We start from the raw sequence: 17,353 nt of genomic DNA on the forward strand, positions 1-17,353 counted from the left end.
TGGCCATAATGCATCATTCTTAATCTCCTTGTGCAAAACACTATTCATTCATGTAGCAAACAGCAGAAACTTCCAGCTTTTTTTTTCCTGGGACCCTGTGTCCTGACAGCAAGAAAACCATCAATACTACTCTCTCTTCTATCCATCATGAAAAGTTGGGTGGTCTTACCCCTTCTGTGTTTACTTCTATGCCATCCCTGCACTGTGACTGTTGTGTTCAGTGATTGTTCCATGATCATCAGCAACCTATGCCTTCTGGCTAGCTCTAATCATCTTTGGCGAGCAAGAGCTTCATGGGAGATGAGATAGATTGAAAGTTAGAGCCCTTAATAGGTAGACACAGGGAGTGAGCTCATTGACTGCTCTGGAAAAGACATAGCAAACTTCCTTTTGCATCCAAAAATGTGGGAGATAAAAGCAAACAAAAATTTACAGAGCTAAAGAAACTGAAAGCCTTCAAATAATAATTAAAAAATAATAATTAACATAAGAAAAAGGGCTGTGTCAGTTACTTTCCATTTTTAGATTGTGGTAATTTGTTATGATGTTTATTTAAATGCATTAAAAACAAGCAAAAAACCCAAAACAAAACAAACCCAACACAAAATAAACTCAACAAAATGAAGCAAACCTTAAAAGAATAAGTAAAATAACCTGCCTACAAATATGAGCAAGAAAACAGATGGTCTCTTATACACAGAACTAAACACCTTTAGAAACATAGCAATCCATTTATCTTGATGAATGCATCCTCTAGCAGATAGCTCATATAACCGGAGCTACATATTACCTGTGGGTCTGGAAAATGCACTTCTGTGAAGAAACATAATGTAGGGATAAATTCTGGACTTCAGGGTTTTTTTACATGTAAACCAGGAATATCACGGTGAGTCTTCTCTTCTGATCTGATCTTCAGGGAGAAAAACTTTCCTTCCTAGTCCTGAAGCTTAATGGCACGAAATTTAACTGCAGAGCACAATTTAAGCAACTGCAGAACTCCTTTAAGTAATATTTGCATTAGCTTCTACTATTTCATCTGGAAATCAGACCTGGGTCCTGCACATACTTTCTGTAATAAGGAATCTCTAAGAAATCAAATTATCAGGCTTTCTACCTCCCTTTGTATCACCTAAGGAGTTAAATAACAAAGTTTTAGTAATGGTCAATAGTGAACAATTTTAAAAAAAACTTCTGAACGCACTGAAAGTGAATTGTTTACAGTGCAACATTCTTATATAGAATCTCCCTGAGAAACAATTAGCCAGGTCAAAGATTTTCTCAAAGAGATAAGCAACTCCTCTTAACCAGAAAATTCTGGAAAACAACAGAGCCATATATATGCTGACAATTTTAACATATTATTCCCAGGAATTCACTGCAGCACTAAAAGCTATAAACATTAGTGCCATAAATTGTCTCTGGCTTGACTTTTGTGGCATTTACAACTGCTTTTAAGTTAGAATACTTCTAATGACCTTCTGTAGTAACTTCTATCACCACTGAGCATTCCTAGATGATTAACAATGCTCTTGTAGCATTGACAGGGTCACATAAATAGATAGATATCAACCTACATATTTATATTTAGTCCTCTGAACTTAGAAGGAAATGAACATGGAAATATTAAAACAAATCTTTCATGCAGTAAGGAAAAATATTTCCAGAGAGCTCAACAAATCAGTATTTGTTGCATACTGGACTTATAGCATTTATACATACTGGATCCAGAGTTAGTTTTCCCAGATCTCCTCATCAATGCATATAGCGGTTTCCATAGGAGGAGCTTACACTGTGATGTAAACAACACATTGGAAATGTCAAATCCAATTATTTTACTAAGCGCTTACATTAGCTAATGAGTTGAGTTGGTGAAAATTTGGTGGCATTTTAAAAATATAATAGAGGTTTGTCACAGGTTAACCTGCTTCTGTTGTCAGAAACAGTGGTGTTACATTTCAGTCATCAGATTACTGATGTGGCAAGATCCACTGTTCCCCAGGCAGTTAGAAAATGGGAAGAACTATGAGGGCTGGAATGTAGGTGGGAACTCAGCGGATTTGTAATGCACTATTATAAATTGCTTTGCTATTTATATACATTTAAATAATAAAATATCTCCATAAGCCTTCTTATCAGCTACATTAAGTATGTTTTCAAAGAAAGTACTAAGCCAACCAACATTTAAAAATCCTCACTACCTTTACATCCTATCATAACTGTGGGATTTGCATTTCTCTGTACACTGTCCACAAGCTCTGTCTAACAGTGTGTGTAGAGGCACCTAAAGGGGGTTATTCAGAGACAAGAAGGGGTATCTGTTGTAGAAGCTTGAGATCTTCTCCCGACAGGGCAAGATTTGCCAGCTCGCTCTCTTTTATTATGAGCAATTCATCTTGAGTGACTTTTCTGTCTACCACCAAGGCAGAACAGGGCTGGAAAAGAGGCAATGCATCAGGTAGAGGGTCTCAGGATACTGATTTTTCAGAATACTAACATCTTAAATTCTAGCCTAAGACCGGTAAGCAAATCATGCAGATCCATTCAAGATAATTTATTAGGTATGTGAAAGGAACATGCAGAAAAAGGAAAGCTGCTTTTAGTACATACTGACCAATTCATTAATTGCCTTTCACAATGTGTTATCGTTAACTAAGAGACTTAATCAAGTGTGACTGCAAAACAAAGTGTTTTCTCAGAAAGTCTATATTTACATGTATCTCTCATACGTGTGAGACACAGTCCAGAAGATGGATCTTCATCATTAGCTCACAGCTAAGTAGAAGTGTTGAAAAAAAAATGGGTTCTGATAAAGTACACAATGTCTCTGTGGATAAGTTCCATAAGACTTTTACCATCTTCTGTAGTTAAGTTGAAACACCAGGTAAAAAATATGAGAAAGAACAACAAAATAAAAAAAAAAGACCTTAGAGATGATTACAAAATGTTTAGCAATCCATTTTGAATCAATTCTGTCAAAAATGTCTTGATCTCAGGTTTTTAAAATGCAGCTAGTATAACATAAATACTGTATAACACTGTCAATTTTCTTGCCAAACCAAGTTATTTTCTATAAAACTTTGATTTATGCTCTTCTTAACCGTTCTTTCCTTTCTGAGCTGCTACCTACAGTAACTGTCTCACTGACTTTGGGTGTGGCCTGACATCTTATTTCACAGCCATCTCTCTTAAGCAGACAAGACATAAAAAAGAAACCTCTATCCCTCATGTGCGAAATTTTGTTTTGGAAAAAAGCTTTAAGAAGTTTTTAAAAGGTCAATTAATCAATCAGGGAAAAATAAAAATGTTACTTGACTCAGAAGCCTGGCCACACCACTCAAATAATGAATGATGAATACCAAGCCTTTGAGTGAATTCTCACAATCAACAGTCCATGACTAATCAATAGGCTGACATTTTCACACAGTTGCAGAAAGTGATCAAATTTCATAAATATCAAGGATTGTTGCTGGAAAAAATCATGCGAGGAAACAAAAAAAAAAAAAAAAGAAAAAGGGAATCCAAATTTGCCTATATCCTGTCTGTCCATCATCAGTTGTGAGTCCTGGTGGGGGTACAATCATTCCCAGGGAGAACTTGCCACCTATAGACCTGCCAAGCCTGCTGCTGCCCTGGGTTGCAAAGCTACCAGTTTGGGTGATGTAAAGTGGCTGGGGTTGTGAAAGAATTGCACTCACAGCCATGCCACATTGTTGCTCAAATATTAGCTGTATATGACATCAACAGCATACACATTACATGAATTAAGGTCTCAAAAAGCAGGTTATTCATGCTTATTCATCTGGTTGTAGAGGGCATTTCTGAATCACTACACACCAAACTTACAAAAGACAGCCTGCTTAGGAGAGTGACAAATAATAGAGAGCAGTTAAACAGTGATCAGGATTGGTTGATGATCTAGGCTAACTAGAAAAACTGTAGTTTAAGGTTATGAAAAAATTATTCATCAAGAACAAAGGGTGAAAAGCACTGTGTGCTGGAAAACTGAGGCTAAAAAGAATTAACATGAAATTCAAAAGAGATGTCATGGCAAAAGCAGTTGATATTGCTTGTGATTAAACAGGAGCGTGGAAGCAGGCATGTACTTTTTATCCTTGTAGCCAGTGTTACACAGGAAGGTATGCAAGCTTAAGTGCACAACAGGATGAAAACATGAAGAAAAAAAAGTCACAGAAATTATTCAAGTCTTTGAGTAAATGCCTGGAATCTGGCCTGTTTAGTTTATCAAAAAGAAATTTGAAAGCTGATTTGATTGCAGTATACATACGCTTTCCAGAGCTAAACAAGCTCTTTTGAGCTAGAAGAATGAAGACACAGTTAGTGGTGGAAATCTTACACCAGGATAAATCACATTAGAAATTCTAGGTATTTTATTTTTCCATTTCTCTGGTTTTTGGAGGTTTTGTTGTTCGGGGGGGCGGGGGGTGTGTTTTGGTGGGTTTTTTTTTTTTTGGTTGGTTTTGGTTTGGGTTTTTTTTTTTTGGATGATTGTGTTAGTAATTATCCACTGGAAATGCATAACAAAGGAAGGGGGCTACTCTCCAGTTTCTGACATCTTCAAATATAGATTTTTTTTCTGAAGATAAGATTTAGTGACATACAACTGGGTTTTAAGGACCCATAATTAGGTGTACAAAATGAAAAATGTTAACTTGATAATCTTGCTGGTTACTTCTAACTTTGAAATGTGTTGACCTAAATACTGAGTTTAAACCCTGAGCAATCTTGCCACATTCCCAGCTTCCTCTTCAGTAGAAAATCTAGGTAGCAATCAGGAGGTCAGTCTTATCTGTACCCATATTAAATGCAAGGTAGATGAATTTACTATGAAAGCAGCTGGTGACTTGTTACCTCTGCAGATTGCTGCAAATACTTCTGCTTGGTTCATTGTCATGGCCAGACCTGTTCCCAGAGATGGCTTCACATACAGCCCTCCATTTACTTTTTGATTTAATATATGTGAACCAGTTTCGGTCTTAAAATCATGTGGATATGTTAACACGTTTAATGTGAGCTTATCTGAGCCATGATATATGCCATCAAATTTAAGGCATGAAAAATTTTTTTATCGCTAAAAGATCACTTGAAAGTTCAAATGCAGTATCTATAAAGCCTCTAGAGACCATCAGGCAGTACACTGGCTTAGCCTGGGTCCTGTCCAAGCTAAAAAAGGGAAAAGAATGTGAAGATGTCTAGGTGACATCTCCTTTTGTTTGTTTTAACACACTTACTAACTCACACCAAAGATGGTCACAGTAAGCAAAATTTTTGAGATGTTCCTAGTACTGGGAGAGTTACTTGAACATAAGGTTAGTGACTCTAGGTTCAGAAGAATGCTGGCACTGTGCCCTCCTAGGGGAAATGTGAAAGAAATCAGGCTGTAACAGAGTCAGCATGCATTGTTTTCTTTGGTTTGGTTTTTCTACAAGGCAAGATAGAAACCTTCCACACACATCTTCAGCCAATATAAAGAAAGAAAAAAATTACTGATAATTAACTACTTAGGATTTTTTATTTCTCTCTTAACTTGGTTTGCATACCTTGAAGCCAGTCAGTTTCGCATAAATTAAACTGATTTTGATCTGATCACTGACCAAAATGTATTACTTGGAAATTAAATATTTTGCATAAATATTATTGCTGTTATTGTAGAGAAGAAGGAAAATATTTTTAAACAGTAAAGTTTATTATTTGAAGAGGAGAGGGGAGCAAAAAAAATATGAACTTTTTAATCTAAAACCATTACAGTTTTGTGTGGGTTTTTTCATAATCTTTTTCTTAGCATTTCTCTCAGTTCTAAGCAATCAAGAAGGATTAGAATTTTTTTAATTAATTCCTTTTTCTGTTGAAATAGTGGTTGAGTGTGTAGCAATACTTACATTGTATTCCTAGTCCAGTTTTTCAACAAACATATTGTCTGTGTAACAAAACCTGTATATGGGTAGAACAAAAATATTTTTTAAAAGCAAAGCAGTATGCAGTCATACACTTTCATAACTCCAGCAGAAATCTTTAGTTTTAGTTTGTACTTGTCATTTTTTTCATTGTAAAATTTGTCACCCCACTGCGGTATCTCCAGTGCTTAACTTGTCTCCAAACACATTAATATCTTTTTATGTTGTGGCTTTCCTTCAGTCATTTGTACCCTCCAGCTACAGGGTGTGTTATCAAAATCTTAAGGCTTGGAGTTATGCTGTGGCTTAGATGTGGAAAATAATCAAATATTAACCTGTTAGTTTCATAAAGAACAGCATCCAATTTCAAAACTATATCTGAATCACTATGATCAAAAAAATAAACAGAGAAAAACTCGGTCGCTAACATAGAATCATAGAATCGTTAGGGTTGGAAAGGACCTTAAGATCATCAAGTTCCAACCCCCCTGCCATGGGCAGGGACACCTCACACTAAACCATATCACCCAAGGCCTTCTCCAACCTGGTCTTGAACACTGCCAGGGATGGAGCATTCACAACCTCCCTGGGCAACCCATTCCAGTGCCTCACCACCCTAACAGGAAAGAATTTCCTTCATATATCCAACCTAAACTTCCCCTGTTTAAGTTTTAACCCGTTACCCCTTGTCCTATCACTACAGTCCCTAATGAAGGGTCCCTCCCCAGCATCCCTATAGGCCCCCTTCAGATACTGGAAGGCTGCTATGAGGTCTCCACACAGCCTTCTCTTCTCCAGGCTGAACAGCCCCAACTTCCTCAGCCTGTCTTCATACGGGAGGTGCTCCAGTCCCCTGATCATCCTCGTGGCCCTTCTCTGGACTTGTTCCCACAGTTCCATGTCCTTTTTATGTTGAGGACACCAGAACTGCACACAATAATCCAGGTGAGGTCTCACAAGAGCAGAACAGAGGGGCAGGATCAACATCATTCCTATCATCAATGTGCAATCTCCTGGAAAGGGCTATAAACTTGTATTTTTGCAGGGTATCTCATCTCAGCTTTATTGAAATACAATTATTGATTTCATATCTTTACTGTTTCTCTTGCAGTTTACAGGTGTATACTTTTGTCTTTTTAATCCCTGCCTAGCTTCCAGAGGCCAATTTGCAGCACCAGATTTTGTTTGGAAAATGTTTATGAAGAGTGATTAATTTCTGAAATATCATCTGAAGTTTACTTTATAATATGCTTCAGAGAAACAGATAATGGGCTAAGGATTAATTACTCTTAGAAATGAAACAAAAGCTTGGTCATAAGTAGCTGCTCTGAAACAAGAGAAATAGCTCTTAAAAAAAAACAAAAACAAAAAAAAACAAGCAGAAGGGTTGAACAAAAATTGTTTTAAAAAAACCCAAACCAAACAAAACAAAACCCACAAAAAAGCCGAGAGCCCACCTAGAGTTAGCAAGTGGAATCGCTTTCTAGAAATCTGTATAAAATGAAAGAAATAAAAATCCCAGAAGATTCACCTTTGTCTACTGGAAGGTCATACTCATTTTTTTCTTTGTAGCAAAAGAAAATGAAATCAATCCGGTAAATATCTATAGGAAGCCATCAAAAAGAAAAGTGGCTTCTCTGCTCTAAGAAAAAAGGGAAGTAAATTCAGATCTGACAAAACTTGGACTATCCAGAACCTGCCAGTCCTGCTTATTTTTAAATCAAACAGCCAGTCCTAATGAGGTGATGAGAGTCTCAGGAAGCAAAATCAAACAGTAAAAGATACATCTTAGGAAACATTCTCAGTTAGCCTGGTGGCCTATAAGGGTGCAGAAAAGCAAACCTTTCTGCTTTCAAGACCTTGAAAAGTTTCTCTCTTACCAGGAGTAAAAATCTTTGTCAGTCCCCACTGAAATAGGTGGAAGGAGTCATGCTGTTTACTCTGCTCAGGAGAAGAGTAAATATCCAGGTGGGTCTTTCAGAAATGCTCACTAGGAAGCATACCTGGTATTCAAATTATGAATTCATCCTAAAATTCCCTTTTTTTTTTTTCAGACCTTTTTACTGAAGCCAAAATAGTTTTAACATCTGTAATTTTGTGCCTTTGTATTTAAAAACTTTTTTCTTGAAGTGTGAGCATTCCCATGTAAACATTCTTCTTCCTGTGCATATACTGTAAATATCATCAGAACTAGGTAATTTCTTTTTACCATCTATATAAATGTTTCATAAATGTTTCCGGAAATTTATAGTTATCACTTATATTAAATCAGTGTTAAAAAGAGGATTTCAGTAAAGATGTGGATAAGCATTATGGTAGTATATTCATTAGATTTTTTGGAAACAAAGAACAAAACTAATAATAACTTAAAAAAAAAATACCTAAAGAAAAGAAGCCCACAGTTTGTTTCATTTCTGTAAATGAAAATAACTTGGCATCAGGTCAGTATCTGCTCAAGTCTACTCCACAGCATGTTTTACAAAAATCGCACACATTTACTAATCAATGGATATTTGCTGCACCGTGATTGCCTCAAGTGACCTTCATCCACACCAAAGTCTTATTCCTCAAGGGACCAGTCCCACTCAGCAAGGGCACACTCGGATGTACATTAAGCTGATCTTTCCATGGTTATGTGATCTATTTTCATAGTATGTTTGCTGTGATTACTGTGAACTGAGTTGTACTAGACAGAGCAGCAAAAGCCTCCAAGGAGTTCTCTAGACACCTGAAGCAATAACTGGAAGGCAAGGGCACGTGAGCTTTTATTTACTGAAAGATACTGTTTAAAGATTTTTGAGAAAAGCAGTTTTATAAACCCTGAGAGGTAATATTCCAGAAAGCAAGACAGCCTGGAGGCTTTACTCTGCACCCACTTACACAGAGTGGAACTGAATTAAATGGTATTATTTCAGTGAAAAAGACAGATTTAAGATCAAAATCAGGAAAAAGTCGTATGAGAACAAATGAAGCATTTTTCTCTTAAATTTCTAGATTTCTAGATTAAACACTTGAATAATTTGAGAACTTCTTTCAAGCTTTAAGATTGTTTAATCCTTTGTTTTTATAATTCTTGTATAGTTAATTAGTTTGTAGTTAAATAAAACGTTATCTCAAAAGCATTGAAATGTAGCCTATCTTTTCCTGAAGCACAGTCATTTGATATTGAATCAGAGAAAACTCCAGGAACACATTCACCAGCAGACTTTCAAGTTGACAAGCAAGTATTCTTTATTGCAGTGCCCAGAGAAACGGGGATAGCTCCTCCTAATGTGTATCACCGTATTCCTACACAGGCTATCCTTATATAGTCACTTGGAATACATATATATTCATGAGGCTACACATGAATTACATCATTTTCCAGAAATGCATACATACATACATACATGCATATATACATTTTCCCACATGCATACAGAAATGTGATGGTGGTCTTTGAGGGTCGTTTACTTCTCCCAACAATCTTCATAACTTCTGTCAGTCTTTGAAGCACCAGCTTAATTAACATTACAGACATAGCAATCATCCTGTCCTTCGACTTATCAGTTAGTTTAACTGTGCCCACCCTGGACATCTGCTAGCCCCAGATACTCCCCATCCTGTTTCTCTGTTCTACTTTTCTTACATTTTTTTGTACTAAGGTCCTAAGGACCTAAAACTATGTCAACTACCTACAAGCACAGCAGTTATTTTCCATTACAAAGCCATCAAACTTAACATTACTTGGAACTGATTACATTTTGTGCATTTGTGCCTCCTTGTCTCAATATAAAAGAGAAAAGAGCTTGTAAAACTGCAATAAAATCAGGAATCTTGTTCAGGACTTCTACTCTTGGTAATAGGTTCTCTCTGAAGTGATATTACTTAGGTATTTGCACCTAAGCATAAAAATTGCTTCTCATCAGAAAGGGTTAAAATTTTTGTGTTAAAATATCTGTATTAAAATCACAGACTAATTGTCACCACAGAATTAATTACAAAGAGGAGCTGAGCTTTGTCTTCATTCTAAGGGGTGAGTAAAGCCAAACAATAACTTCTCCCTTTTTCACTTAATCAAAATCTCATTGAAAGATTATAGTGTTTAAATACATTCAGAAGAAATCAGTAATGCAGAAGCAGACCAAGCTGCACTTCCAGCCTTCCACAGGATTTTTCCTTGGCAGTGTCCTAAGATATAGCATAGCAACCTTCAACCACACATGTTGCCTTGTGAAGTGTGGCTTGGAAATGGTCATATAATTGAATACAGCATGAATGCCACTCCAAGTAAAAATTGTTGCTTACCCTGGAAGCTTTCATGCTGGTCTTACACAAGTCGAAAATGCTTCAGAATGAGCAAATGGATTCGCCATTCCATTATTTCCCCTTTCCCCACTGCAAGTTGGTGGGTAGATATGACTATGCTAAGAGAAATTTTAGACTTAAACCTACTTGCTGAAGTGTAATAGAATACTCAATCAATCATGACTAGTAAATAATAATGACAAGCTATTTTTAAGTGAGTCCAAAAAAAAAAAAAAAAAATGTTAAAGAATATATCAAACAGGAGAATTTTAAAAGAATAAATACATCAGATGAAATATACCCTCTGTCAATGTAATTTAGTATTCATACCCTGCCAAGATGTCAGTAGTTGGAAGGAGAAAGACTCATCAGCTTTCAGAATGTGTGTGAGTAGGGTTGTTCAGGTGAATAAGATTTGATTCAAAATGTTCCAGGTGACAAAGATGACCTTTGCACTCCCTGGAAATCACAAAGGTTTTGTGGGAAATAATAAGCCTTTCAAGAAATTGTGAGCTTGAGGAACTGATCCCAGTTTTCTTTATACCATCTATATAATGCCCAACTTTTTTGACTTGGTGAAATTAGTCCTGCCTGACATAAATGGGAGATAGCCCAAGATTGTCTATTACCTACAAGATGAGGATAAATAAGCTAGACTGTGAGCAGTGTACCCCAACACAGTAGAGGATTTCAATACATCACTCAAATAATAAAGCCATAATCAATGTGTGCAGCAAAGGAAGTTTCCTCCAGCTGCGCAGCCTGAAAAAAAAATTTTTGAGGATCATAGCCCACATCCTGGTTTAGACAATCTTAAAGATGAATGAGCAGTTTTACTTTAATGCAGAAGAACATAGCAAGTTCAAAGAAAAAAAATAAACAGTATAAAGGGACAGACTAAGTAATGCACATTAGAAATAATCTCTGTGTGACCCATCAGACTTTATGAAGCAAGGAAGAACAGATTCAAAGAATAAATCCTATGATATTTTTCTGACTGATGATGGGAACTTATAAGGAGAGTCCCCTTACCTTGTGTCGATTCTATCTACTGGAGTAATAATTGAACTGTTCCTACTGAAGAATTTCATTCATACAGAGCTTCATGGCCTTGAGCCAGGGAATAAAGAAGCATCCCATGTTAAACACACAAATATCTCACACAGAATCAATTCACTTAATTCAGATTATTTCACTTTTCTGCTTTTTAAATACATTTTATATGCTTTTTCAAATTGCACCTTAGAATTACTTAAACAATGTCGTTTTGATGATTTATCTATGGACTTTTGTGCAGCATTCTTCAACTAGCTGGAGTTCTCATTTTCCTCCACAGTACACTGTAAATTTGGGTAGACTTATTATCTCAATTCTTTTCGTTACAAACACAGTATCAGATGAGGGCAAGAAGGGAGCAAGTGACCTTCTCAAGGTCATACAGAGAGATTTACATCCACCAGCTAGTAGAGCATCTAAAATTCCCACTTCACTGCTTTATCAGAACACTACCCTTTTATTACTCAGAAAGTTTATTATGTGTATTAAAGTGTATTAAAACTCCTATCTTGGAGGACACAACTTGTTTAAGTCATAGCTCACTTTTTCACTCAAGGCTTTACTATGTATATTATAGTAATGACAATGATAATAATCATAATGTAAATTATGTAATGAGCAAGCAGATTAAGAAATCCCATGCCAAAACAAATGCAGTGAAAGAGTTAAGATAGTTCGTCAACTGATCTGAAGCTGGTATTTTAATGGTCCCAACTAGGATTAGAAGTTAACACCTCATTAAGATGAATGAGGGATATAGTTTGCACCTTTACAGTTGCTTCTATGCTGTGTGGCTTGCAGGCTCCTTCTACTGTTTCTGGAGGGCAGGTTTAAGAAGTAAAAGAGTGCATTATATAGGGAAGTCTCTTTCTCAAAGAAATGACTAGTGGCAGTATTTTTTAATGAAACAGTTTTAGCAGATTGCCGGTATGAAGACCAAAACATCAAGGGATTCACGATCTTTTCATACCCACTCCTTTCCACTGTTAGGTTTCACGGCATAACAGAAATATTATCACTCACAATGCCTATTTTATACAGGTGCAGTTCTATAAAAGTGCACTCAGTAAGATTTAAGCCCTTCCCATATAGGAGGAAAACCAGATGTTTCCCTCATGGCCATATTTGCATTCAGTATTAAAATGAGAAAAATCTAAGCCCATCTAGGGGCAGAATCACAGGTGTGCTTTTAATAATAAAATCTAGTGCGAGTGGGCTTGGTTCTTTTTCCTCTGTCTCCTGCATTAAAATATACATACTGTGTACAGATAAATAATTTGCTTCAGTGGACCTTACATGTGTTTTTCCAAGGAGATTGGTATCATGCTCCAAAGTAAGCTGATGAAGGAAGGCAGAGAATGGTCTAATAATTTGCCAACATTTGTCAAATGATAAAGTTGCAGGCACTCCTGGGTGCCAACATAATGTGTTTGCGTGACACCTCGCTGCCTCTGTTTAGGTTTGCTTGAAGCCATATAGCTTGAGATAAAATAGGTACAGAGAATTCCAGGTGGGTCATGATAGCTCTAAGATAAGGGCATAAAAAAATAAAAATAACCTTTAACCTTAGTACACATATATACAAACGTGTGCACATGCATATAGGCATATTCTGGCCTGCTAAATCACAGTAAGGATGGTTTTATATATTAACATTATTTACTTGAAATAACTTGCAGAAATAGTGGATTTTTTTCTGTAAGTATTTATACTTTCCCTGTTTTGACATATTTCTATAATTTTAATTAACTTTCCAGTAGAATTACAGATGTTCACTTTAAATGGAGAAGCCTTTTAAACATAAATGCCCTCATATTTACAGAAACAGAACTGGATCTGAAGTAATAGAGTATGCCCCAAATCCAAAATTTAAGAGCCCACAGCACCCTTTCTCATTCAAAAGACAAAATTCCCATAGATGCAGTAAATTCTGCAACAGAGTCTGCAAGAGGTCAGTAGGATATAGCCTGCAGTGATTAATGCTAATTGCTAGCCAAGGTTTTGGAAGGGATTAGTGATTTTAGAGATGCAACTTTGAAAAAAATGTCTAAGAGATTGATTTTCAGAAAAGGAACAGCCTTTTCTTTCTGCAAATTGAACCCCTTTAAATTACCTGTGCTTTGATATTCCACCACGAACATACTTAAAATTACCAGTTACTTCTGGAAATCTTGTCCAGAATTTAGCAATGTTATTACTCATTCAAATATGCATTTTATTTTCCGATTCCTTAAAATTCCATTTTGCTTGCTCCCTTTTTTAATCTATTATACTTTGAATCACAAACTTCTCCCTGTTGCTGAACAATCAACAGGCAATATATTAATCCAGATGTAATTCCTAAGCATCTATGGAGATATTTGCAACGTGAAGGGCTTGAAGCCTACAATACATATACATGAAAGTTCAGTAAGCACTGTATCAGCCTCCTCATTTTCCAAAACATCTGCAGGATTGATTTATTTCTAAGTAATCTAACTGTATATTTGTTTAAGTAATACAACCAAAATACTTTGTTGCTTTCTTGAAATGAGGAATGAGTTAACAGCATACGTGAAAGTTGTTAGGTTGTTTCTAAATAACCCTAAATGTGTATTTAAGCAAAAAAGTTTCATATTTTCACTCTACACTCTTAGGAATTTTGAAACAACTAATTACTGCAACTATGCAAATTTAGTGAAACACAATTAAATAAATATCAGATATATGGATAAATCTGCCAGTGAAGATGTGCTTTATATCAGCTTGTACACATTCTGTGCTTGCTATGTAACCTGTTTGAACAATAAGTGATAAAAGACCAAATGAGTCAATGAAAAAATCCCCTAAGTCCCAAATTGTGAATTGTATGCTATTAGATCTCTCCATGGGTAAATGTGTTGCTTGCTCTGCTGTAATCGACAAGCTCCCTCTTAAGTAAATACTGTCTTTTTTTGAAAGAAAAGGTCTACTAAAGGCCTAGATTTTCTGTATATCACAGAAATATATTTTAAAGCTGCTTTTATTGTTTCACAACAAAGCCAAAAACATTCAGCTGTCAAAACAATGATGGCATTTGCATACTTTTTTTTTTTCATCTGGCAAAATAATGTATGAACAGAATAAGGAAACTAAACCGATTGTGTCCAAGCTCATGACTAAAATCTCTCCTACCAGCGATATTTTAACTAGCTAGACTCCATTGATCTACAGCAAAGCTTTGTCAACGAAGGCTTTTTTCTTAAATTGATTCTCCATCTTGTCTTCTCATTCTTTCGACAGCACACAGCAGGAAGCTCTGTCTACATACAGAAAACAGGATCTTGCTGTAGGCATGGGTATAAAACAAAAAGACAGTGATTAAAAAAAAAAACAGACTGCTGTTAGTATTTGATCTTAAAATTATTGATCACGTCGATCAGTTACAAGCAGAGTGCCCATTTAAATCTGTAATACCTGTTAATGTTACCACAAAAATGCTGACCACTTGAAAAAACAAATGAATCTATATGATAATACAATGTAATGTTTATTCAGCTGTATAGCTATTTGTAGTATGTGAAAGTAAGTGCAACATTCCACTTGACAAAGTATCCCACTTGTCAATGATCATATCTCTAAAATTTCTATTAAAATGTATATGATATCAGAATCTGAGGTTCACATGACAGACAATTTGAACAGTTTGCTAACAAAGGACTTCTGATTCTGATCAAATTGTTCTGATTAACAGCATAACATTTTTTCTTACAGGTGACTCAAACTCAAGCATTACATTAGGATACTGTTAAAAACCTACTGAGCTAAGGCATCATCAGGCTATATTTGTCCTTTATGTAAAATTGTATGTTTATTCTGTCTCATGAGTTTACATTTCTACGATTGTACCAATAGTGCCTCTAAACATACTTGTGTGTAAATATAATACAAAAATAGTAAAAAAAAAAATAAATCTGATTTCAACTTCAGTTGCTGGTTATATGAAAAGGAAAAAATATTTGACCATTTGGAACAAAACAAAACCCCAAAGATCTTGACCCAATCTCTATACATGCTTTAATTTATAGTCAAATGTAAAACACTAAAGCTTGTCACCTTAAGATAAGGTGGATATTTCCAAGGGCAGCAGTTGTTGTACACGAAGTCCCGTGATGAACAGAAATGTTCATGAAATTTACAGTATTGTCCTTCTCTCTATGAAGAGTGGAAGGCATTTACTAACAATTTGATGATGTCTCTGGGACCGGAAAAACATACAAATAACACAGACAGCTGCATCTAATCTGTAACTAGTAAAAATATGTAGGAAGGTTCATTTACATAACAGACAAGTAGGAATGTATTGTAATTTTGTGCCAGCCAAAGGGTTTATAGAAAGCCTTTGCCCATCTCTAATGTATGTGTAAATTAAATTTTATGAAATGCATTTTAAATGGACTTCATTGATCTTCTGAATTTATCATAAGCCTTTAGTTCACATTTGGTGCCAGTCTAGTGTGTCACATGGTTTTCAAACCAATAGAGGCTCATATTGAAGGTTTTTTCTTTGTTTGAACTACTTTATTCGTTGAGTGGAAGGATTAAAGATAGACTAAAAAGTCATTATGATGATGTACTAAAGCACACATTGGTTGCTCCTTCACTATAAAATCTGCTTTTTAAGAACATTCTTCTGTTAGAAGGCAGAATGAAATGTCATTAAGCATCTGGACATAACAGTAACTATTTAATATTTGTTTGTTTTTCTTTTAACCGAGGCAACACTGAAATAAAAAAAAAAATATAGATTTCATATAGAAATTATTATGAATTACTCACCTTTCCTTATTATAGATAAAATATAGCGCTCTCAATTATTTTTAAAGTGACAGTTGGATGGAAAATGCAATAACTTCCTAACCTTACTTTTTGTCATTGGGTTGAAACTTGATTCACATTAAAAAATAAAATCCTCAAGCATGCTTTTTTGTGCTTTTATATTATGTATTAAGTGCTGAGCTTTCTGTGTAAGAAAAGATACACGTGGAACTCTAGAATAATAATAAGAAAAAAAAATCTTAAATAATATATCAATAGAAAAAAAGAATAAAAGAATGCACATCATATTATGCCATAGAACCGAAAAATGCTTGTTTTCCTGCAATGGGAAAAATAATGTGAAACCTTTTCCCCTTGCTCCCCAAAAAAGACATTTTTTTTCTTCGTATTTTTCACTAAGTATTTTTTTCTAATCAGAAAGGAACTTTTTAATGCTGGAGCCCACTTCATAACACTAGAGACAAATACACAAAAATCTCTTTCACATTCTTGCCAGTTAAATTATTTATCTAGTGATGATGCTTTCTTTGCTCTTTTCTTTTAAGACAGTAGGATTTCACCCTTCACTCCTGAACTATTTTCAAGCCCTTGAATTTACTCTTCCTTTGAATTGTTGGTTATTGGCATTGAGGTATTTCTCTGCTCTTCTCCAGGACTTTGAAGTGCATCAGGAATTAATGCCAGGGTTTGGCATAGAGCAACTCTGCCTGGGTAGGAGGGAAGAGCTCTTTCCCTCCTAGAAGTGATTGAGTATGCATGGCTGTGTGCTGGGACTTGTTCCCAACCACTCTACTCCCAGGAGAAAGCTGCTTGTGCTGATATGGGGAGATAAGAGGTGTTCACAAAAATGCCAAAAGGAAACATATACCTGTCCTCCTGCTTGAGATCAAGCCCTAACTGCTCTAGAAGATACGTGTTGCTATAGCTGAGCAGCAAAGGCTTTGCTTTGGAGCCTCCTTTGAGGGGAGGCTGGAAACTCAGACTGGGAATTCAAGGCCTTGATGAAGTTTATATTTTCCTACACAGGGAAAATTGTTATAATTTCTGGTGTGGAGACCTTTATGCTTCTAGTACCCTATAGAATTGCAGAGGTGTCTGAGTGCTGTTTATCACTATAGCTCAGGATAGACTGCATATCAAGGACAGGAAATGCAGAATGTGAGCAAGGTGCAAAATCACCTCTCCCTCCCCATTTACACCCAGATGAAATGCTGATTACTTGCTGATTAATGTCACTGGCAAGAATATAAAAGCAAATACTATGTCTTCCTCTGCAACTGTTACCTCCATCCTTTCCTAGT

The sequence above is a fragment of the Pezoporus occidentalis genome, unplaced genomic scaffold, assembly GCF_034315485.1.
Source record: "Pezoporus occidentalis ecotype Australia unplaced genomic scaffold, CSIRO_AGI_Poc_V1 ctg151, whole genome shotgun sequence".
NCBI classification, from domain to species: Eukaryota; Metazoa; Chordata; class Aves; order Psittaciformes; family Psittacidae; genus Pezoporus; species Pezoporus occidentalis.